A 5,686-nucleotide genomic window follows, 5' to 3' on the forward strand; every position below is an offset into this window, starting at 1 on the left:
TAGCACTGTCTTCTGCCCTTTGTTGTAGATCTTTGCTGTAGTTATAACCTTCACACGTACTGAAGTTCAGGTGGAGCTCTACAGATTTTGGAGTTATCCAGCTGCGTCTGACTTAGGTATGGCTGCTGTGCTCAGCTCCTTCCCGCTGCGGACCTGGGCTAGGATTGCGTCGGACCTGGGCTAGGACTGGGTCTCCAAGTATTTTTTTTTTTTTTATCAGAACCTCATGAGATGATTTAGAAGGGCTATCAACCATGACCATACTAGACATTATAATACTAGTTATTACCTATGTACCAAATCTCATAGACACACAAAGTTTGCAGTTTGAGTAAAGGCAAAGACTGATGCTCATCACCATTGATGGAGTTGAGAAACAGCACAGAAATGCTTATTTTGTTTCCAGTTACAGTAGTTGTTCCAATCTCACACTGGATGTCATCATCACAGTTTTTGTGAGGTCTTTTTTTTTTTTTTTTTTTTTTTGGCCGAACTTCTGAGTACAAAGCATGGTTCAGTACAAAGGCCTGGCTTTGACCCAGCATATGAATCAATGAATTAATTCTCCCCCTTCCATTAACCTTGAGTCCAAAGCAGTGACTTAGCATTGGCAGAATCAAGAGCTCTAAGCTTTCTGAGATGCCTGGAATACTATAAGGAAAAAAACAAGGAGGCTTCAGTCTCTGAGGAAAGGAGTGGGCAAAATGACTGTGCTCCTCTCAGGCCATCTTAGTTTTATCCAGAAAGTTCTGCATATTAAAATGATGAGAGAAAAGAGAGACAGAAAGAGAATACAAATGAGAAAAGTCTGTGCTCTTGCTATAGGTTATATGCTGGATCTAGTCACCTGTGCCTATTGATCCTGGCTGTCAGCCTGACTGTGTCATTCCTGTTCTGTGGCTTCCAGCTTTTTTTTTTTTTTTTTTTTTTTCAGAACCGGGGATTGAACTCAGATCCTCGCGTTTGCCAGTCAAGCACTTATCCTACTGAGCCATTCCCTGGCCCTGGCTTCCAGCTTCTTAGACTGAGCAGCTCCTCTGACTCTCCAGCCTGTAACTGTCCACTATGGCCTCTCCTGCCTCTGATTTTCTAAGCCTTTCCAGCCCACCCTCACATGTATTCCACTACTTCTGACAACCTTAAGCAGGGCAGTGCCTCTATGACCCTTCTCACTGTTAAGCATTCACTTTTCAGACATATGTGTTCCTGTCTCTCATCATTATTTTCCAACATTTCATATACTTTAAGAAAGCATTGCAAATAAGAAAAATCTTACACAGCATGAAATTTACCATCTTCACCATTTTTAAGACTATAATTCAGTACTGTTCACTATATTCACATGGTTGTATAACTGATGTCCAGTTCTTTTCATCTACAAAATTGAACTCTTCATACATTAAATGATCTTTCATTTTTCCTTTCCTTTCTTCTATAAACTTTTAAATTTTCATCACTCACTCCCAATTGTGTTTTCCTCCCCAGTGGGCTACTTGAATGTCTTTTAGATATCATTTCTGCCTTACTAAAACTGCTTTCCAATTCCGGATTCATCTCTGCTCAACTTTTAGGAAAACAACTATTTCTTGGTATGGTGAAGCTTACTCTCAGGACACCTGGCAAGGTAACTAAGGTTGGTATTCATGTGTGATTCTGTTGTCCTCAGACAGTGGAAAACATTTCCCATGCTCCATGAGGACTGCAACAGAACTAGGCCAGCTCTGAATCCCAGTGGGGCTGAGCCCAAGCTTCCTTCTTCAAGAGAACAAACCAGCTGGGTGGAGAGCTAATGACCAGTAACACATGCAAGGGATTGTAGATTTAGTAAGTTGGTGGCAGGGCCTACAAATGCTGGGAGAGCTGGAATCAAATGTGAAGAGGGACAGATTTGAACCAGAAGTCACAGGCATGTGGGGAAAGAAAGCAGGGTGAGTAGAAGCCTGGGGCTGAGCAGCAAAGTGCTATGTGCCTGCAGAAGCAAGGATACTGCCTTGGATGATGCACAGGTGATGTTGGTAGGAGTTTGGGGATGAGGTTAGCAGGTGGGGTTGGGCCAAAGTAAGAGAGGAGCTTAAAAGCCTGGGACATAGCCCAGGCCTAAAGCTATAGAGAGATGCAGGCTTTGCAGGAGCAATGAGAACAAGGCCTTGAGCAAGAGTGATGTAATGAAAGCAATGTTCTTCCATGTAGCAAAATTTCACAACACAGGACTGCAAGGATGATAATGGTTGATAATCCCCAGGAAATCCATAAACACATGAAAGCATATTGTCTCCTGGACAAGCCTACACTCTATGTTTTACCAAACTTTTGTGGCCTTGAATCATATAAAAAAAAGATTCTTCTATTTTTTAAAAAAATCCCGTCTGTTAACCAGTGTTTCTACTTTATACTTGTAAATGTTTCACACAATTTGTCTGGAGAGGACAAAATGCTTACCCATCTTTTCAGCTAGAGAAGCATGAACATTTGGAGATAAGTATCTCAGCCCTTAAAAGAAAACAACTTCCAACCAGATTGGTGAACTTTGCAAAATTATTCTTTCAAAATTGGTGGAGAAAAGAGATGCTTCCATGAAAAAGTTTGGGGAATGGTTGAGTTGGAGACTGATCACACATGTGGAGACAGAGCAGGGCCAGCCCCCAGAACATGGAGTAGCCAAAGTAAGCCAGACAATTGGTTGTTAGGTAGGTCCTTTCTCCCATTAAGAGAGGGGTTTCACCTGTTATCAACCTCTTGCTGATTGTATAAATAAATGTACTGCAGTTTTTGGGAAGTTCCTTTCTCCCATCAGGAGAGGGGGCTCCACCTGACCTCAGCTTTCTGCATTCTGTCTCTTGTCTTCATTTCTTCATCCACCACCATCCTCCCCTGGGGAAGTTCAAATGTCATGCTGGATATGGCGTTTTGGCACCTGAACAGGTACCTGGGGTCTGAGGAAACTCCACATAAAACAGGTGAGAGGACACCTCAGTGTGCGTGCATAAAAAAAATGAGCTCACAAAAGTAAAAGAGCAAAACAGGCTCATGAGAAGCACAGGGCAGACAAATGTGTTGATATCATCAATATTTATTCCATTAGGTATAAAACACGGAGCAAACAGGTTCTCAAGAACAGCTCGATAGAGAAATGCTTGCTATATTATTGAAAGCAAAAGATTCAAATGTAAAGATTTCACAACTAATAAAATTTGTCACCATATGCAAGAGACATATCCTTGTCCCTGGTTCCTGGAACAAAGGAATGTAAACCTGGAGATACAGAGGTGTGTAGGGCAAAAATGATGCACCTGATATATTTCTGAGCAGCCTGAGTGCATTCCTGTATTTACTTTTTTTATGTGGACCTTGATCAGGAAGTGTCTCGATGATCTTATGCCTGTTTAGCAACCACAGATGATTTGGCTTGGACAACTATATCAAAACTAAGCGACGAGAAAAAAACCAAAAAGAATAATTGAGCAGTAGTCCTACTGATATAATCTGAACCCTCTAGTTTTGCTTAATCAGATGAGGGAGGAACTTGGAGGGTCAGGGAGAACCTTTCCCCACTAGAGCGGTGTGTCACTGTGACTTCCATTTCACCGCTACCCAAAGTAAAACCAACAACCTTAACTGCAGCACAAGCAACTACTTCTGCTTTCTGAGTTCACAAAAATTTTGCTATGACACAGGCTGAGACCATACTGCAGAATCAACCTTTCTTGGTCCCTTTCAATTGGTGCTAAAAGAAGCCAAATGGGTGGGATAATTCTTAGAGGATTTTCAACAGGCCTACCTGTTGCTGAAGCCCAAGATCCCAATAAACCAGAAAAGTTATACATCTTCATGAAGCACCCTTTACGACCTTAAAAGAACTAAAACAAGAAACTAGTACCTGTGGCTTCTGATTCCGCCAATCCTCAGCCTAAGAGGCAGTCATGGCGCCCAGCTGGAATGGCATGATTCTGAAGCCCCACTTCCACAAGGACTGGCAGCGGCGTGTGGCTACGTGGTTCAATAAGCCAGCTTTGAAGATCCGCAAGAGCAAGGCCCGGCAGGCAAAAGCGTGCTGCAATGCCCCGCGCCCCGCATCCGGACCCATCCCGCCAATCGTGCGCTGTCCCACGGTGTGATGCCACACCAAGGTCCAAGCCCGCAGGGGCTTCAGTCTGGAGGAGCTGCGGGTGGCCAGTATTTACAAGAAGGTGGCCCGGACCATTGGCATCTTGGTGGACCCAAGGTGGCGGAACAAATCCACAGATTCCCTGCAGGCCAATGTGCAGTGCCACTCCAAGCTCATCCTCTTTCCCCAGGAAGTCATCGACCCTCCAAATGGGAGGCTGCTCTGCTGAAGAACTCAAATTGGCCACCCAGCTGACAGAACTTGTGATGCCCATCAGGAACATCTACAAGAAGGAGAAGGCCAGGGTCATCACAGAGGTAGAAAAGAACTTAAAGGCATTTAACAGTCTGCTCATGGCCCACGCCAACGCCCGGCTCTTTGGTATCTGAGCGAAGAGAGCCAAGGAAGCTGCAGAGCAGAATGTTGAGAAGAAAAAATAAAACACTGTTGGGATCTTGTGACAAATGCTCAGAAAAGCTAAAAAAAGAAAAAAAGAAAAAAGAAAGTAGTACCTATGGCCCCACAGCTCCATTTCCCTTGGGTTTTATAAAGCTTATAAGACAGCAGGTTATGTCCCCTAAAGACTGGAAAGGAATGGATCAAGCATGTTAACATCCAGGGGAATATTTATTGTGGAAGGGAAAATATTTTTGGATTTGCACATGGATCAGGTTTTTTGCAGTGCTACTCTCAATGTGACCATTACAAAAGATGTGTTTAACCAAAGAAGATGCCTTTGATGCCATGAATTTAACTTAGTTTTTGAATTGCAAGCATACAAACAAATTAAAATAGCTATCACAAGGGTGTGGAGGGAAGTTCCTTCAAAGGGTGAGACATCCCTTGATCTGATCTCCAATCATCAGGAGCCTGATGAAACTTTTTTAGATTTTATGGCATGTCTTTTGCAGACTAGTTAGAGAATTAACAACACAGAGGCTGTCAAATTAATTGTTAAACAATAAGCCTTTAAAAATTCAAATAAATAGTGTGAAGAGGCTTTAGGAGCCCATAAAAAAAATCAGGCTATGCTGATTATTTGAATTTATGTAGAACTGCCTCCTTGTATGTTCAGGGGTTTGCCTTGATAGCAGCTATCACTCAGGCTATTCATCCACAGTCTAAAGGAAAGGGAAGGAATAAGATTACTTGATTTGGCTGCTGGGGTGAGGGAAATCATGTCCAAAATTGCTTTATCACTTGGTGGCACTGTGCAGGCCACTGAGACGGAGTGTCATGGCACATGTCTGAAATCCCAGCACTGGGGAGGCTGAAAACAAGAGGATCACTATGAATTTGAGCTGCCTAGTAAGACCCTGAAACAAATACATTATTAAAAAAGGGAGGCGGGATCCTTAACAGACCCAGAGCGCAGGCCCAGGGAGTGAGTGAGATGACCCAGGGCCCACGGATCCTCATTCAACCCAGAGTGCAGGCCCCGCACAGAACCTTTCATCAGAACTCATTGCAAACAGGCTAGAGGCAAGACCCACCCAGCTGATTCAGGAGCAGAACATCTTGCCAGAGAGACATAAAGGGTTCAACTCTAACGCCTTCACTAGAAAGAAGTGGAGCACAGCA

The 5,686-nt window shown here is 43.4% G+C and overlaps 1 pseudogene; it reads left to right on the forward strand.

The window, feature by feature from the left end:
- Positions 1–3,920: 3,920 nt before the first annotated feature.
- On the forward strand, positions 3,921–4,545 carry LOC105741192 (annotated as a pseudogene).
- The last annotated feature ends 1,141 nt before the right edge of the window (positions 4,546–5,686 follow it).

This window comes from Octodon degus, unplaced genomic scaffold (genome assembly GCF_000260255.1).
Source record: "Octodon degus isolate 3935 unplaced genomic scaffold, OctDeg1.0 scaffold00324, whole genome shotgun sequence".
Classification (NCBI taxonomy): Eukaryota; Metazoa; Chordata; class Mammalia; order Rodentia; family Octodontidae; genus Octodon; species Octodon degus.